Raw genomic sequence first — 2,822 nt, 5'->3', positions numbered from 1 at the left:
AAATATATGTGTTAACTAATATTTATTAATTAAGAATAAAATAAAAATGTCTAATTATTAATGGTGTTTCTTAATCGTTACTTAATTACTGGGAGAGGTGTTTTTTAGTAACTATAAAAGTAACTTTTTTATGTTTTAATAAAATGAAGTGTTTATTTAGTTATTGCCTTTCTAATTCATTTAAAGAGTATATATAACAACATACGATGGATGATGGATGATCATGTTTTATAATCTTTTCAAACAATGGTCACATTCAATCCTTAAAATATGCTCAAATTTCAAACATAACCCAGGTTACAATGCTAACAATTCAAAATGCAGCCACTAATATATATGTATAATAATAATATTTAATACAAACATTTTGCATTATCATCAAGATCCGTTGTAGTCTAGTTGGTTAGGATACTCGGCTCTCACCCGAGAGACCCGGGTTCAAGTCCCGGCAACGGAAATGCGTTTTTGCTAAGGATTTATGAGGTTTAGTAATGGTTTTTTATATATAATTATTTTAAACTAATATCCTAAAAGATCTTTTTTTTAAAAGGTATTTTCTTCTTTGATCATCGTTATTGTCATTTTTCAAAGTCTGGGCAATTGCAGATACCAAACACCAAGGATTTTTAAGTTTTAAAGAAGAAAATACCTTTTAAATAACATAAAATTCACACTGTTATCTTACCTTAACTTGATGTTATCGACTTATTATTTAGCTTCACAACAGTTGCTCTCTTTGGCACAATAAGGTAATGAAATAAGTGCAAAATCACTGACAATCTAATTTTAAAATTTATTTGTTTGTTAGAATTTATTTATTTATACAACTAGAAAATATCTTATATTATCCTTGCTTGGGTTTTTTTAACACTTGATCTCGAGTTTCTGCAACCTCTGTGTATGGAAGGACTGGATTCACTTTTGGTGGTAAGCAATAAGCATATTGCATAAAACATCCATTTTTTTATAGTTATAAACTTTTAATTCATATTATGTAACTCTTTCTTGTATTAATGGTTTATTCTTCTCCATACCCAGAAACATATGGTTACTACAATTGGCTATCCTAGAGGAGCGGCATGCTGAGGTCAACTAGAACTAGATGCTTTATAACATTTTTTTTTATGTTTTTCATGAATTTGTTTATAAGAAAATAAGAAATCTTTTTGTTATGCGAGTCAGATGATTTTGTCAATGCATATGCAAAGGCTCATCTCGATTTGCAAACAAGAAAGATACAATTGTTCTATCTGACGATGCCACTTATTATGAGAATGAAAAGCATCCGAGTGAAAATCAAGATATATTGGAAAGGTAAATATTGGTACTTGATAGAATAAACCAAATTGTACTATATTTTATGTATATTGGACTCGGACTATGTTAATAGAAAAAAGTTGTTAACTTTTTGTTCCACCCAAAATAATAGTACAAAATGTGTAACGTTTTTTCCCACTAAAAGATGTGGGACATGGGGTTTTGGATGTTTGTTCCATTTCTAATTCATTTAAAGAGTATATATAAGAGTAAATTACACGAATGATTCCTATGGTTTATGGTAATTTGCGCGTTTCGTTCCTAATTATTTTTTTTAACTCGGAAGGTCTTACTGTTTGTTTTTGTTACGCGTTTGGTCCTTATTTTACCTAAAAAAACTATTTTTTTTCCTTGATTTTTTTATTTATTTAAATAAACATACCCCAACCACACCCCCTTACCTTACCTCACCTACCCTACCATTTTTTCCTATTTAAATAATAGTTTTTTTAGGTAAAATAGGGACCAAATACGTAATAAAAACAAACACTGTGGACCAAGCGCGTAACAAAAACAAACAGTAGGGACTTTCCGAGTTAAAAAAATAAGTTAGGGACCAAACGCGCAAATTACCCCAAACCATAGGGACCATTCGTTTAATTTACTCTATATATAACAATATATACACGATGTATGATCATGTTTTTTATCATCTTTTCAACTTTAATAATAAAACAACGGTGACATTCAATCCTCAAAAATTGGTAAGGTTTAAACATAACCCAGGTTAAAATGTAAAACGCAACCACTAATCTATATTTATAAGAACAAGTTTTAATACAAACATTTTGCATCAGTAGCCAAGATCCGTTGTAGTCTAGTTGGTTAGGATACTCGGCTCTCACCCGAGAGACCCGGGTTCCAGTCCCGGCAACGTAAAAGTTTTTTTTGCAGAATTTTAGTTAAAACTCTTAACCATTCTTAAACTTTTGGGTATCAGTGTGGTCGTCTCCTTAAGTTCTCAGAACATGTAATTTTACACAAAGTAAAATCAAATAATGTTGGGCCCCAAAAAATTTGTAATTGAAGGCTATTTTATTTAGTTGAGGCCAACATTACAATTCATTTAACTCAAAATAATAACCAAACCATGATGATGTGTTTTCTTTGTCGGTCTACATTAGATTGACTTGATATATTAAGCCAAAAAACCCGAATTAACGTATTAAGACACTAACAAATTTACCTTTTTTCCCCTTCTAAGTCTTCTCAAATTAAAATTGATGAATGTGTTAACACTAATGTAATATTGTGAGACTTGTTTATTTATGAGAAAATTACAAATTTTGCCTAATACCCTCATTACTTTGTGGAAAATAGCCAAAAAAACGGAAATTGCAAAATTAGCCACCGAAATCGCAGATGGAAACACCCCATCTGTGATTTTGTCTATCCATCTGCGAATGTACAAGTGCCTAAAGCACGGCTATGCTTTAGGCATTTGTACATTCACAGTTGGTTTGTTTTTTTTTTAAATGTTGCGGTATATATAGTCCATTTTGCAC

General features: G+C 30.6%; 2 non-coding genes across 2 annotated transcripts; both read left to right on the top strand.

Moving 5' to 3' along the window:
* Positions 1 to 384: 384 nt before the first annotated feature.
* On the top strand, positions 385 to 457 carry TRNAE-CUC (transfer RNA glutamic acid (anticodon CUC)). The gene has a single exon. It is a non-coding gene; the product is annotated as a tRNA-Glu (tRNA).
* A 1,666-nt stretch (positions 458 to 2,123) lies between these two features.
* TRNAE-CUC (transfer RNA glutamic acid (anticodon CUC)) lies at positions 2,124 to 2,196 on the top strand. The gene has a single exon. It is a non-coding gene; the product is annotated as a tRNA-Glu (tRNA).
* Positions 2,197 to 2,822: the final 626 nt, after the last annotated feature.

This window comes from Lactuca virosa, chromosome 4 (assembly GCF_052849685.1).
Source record: "Lactuca virosa cultivar CGN04683 chromosome 4, Lactuca_virosa_CGN04683_v6, whole genome shotgun sequence".
Classification (NCBI taxonomy): Eukaryota; Viridiplantae; Streptophyta; class Magnoliopsida; order Asterales; family Asteraceae; genus Lactuca; species Lactuca virosa.
This window is presented reverse-complemented; position numbering and strand designations above follow the sequence as displayed.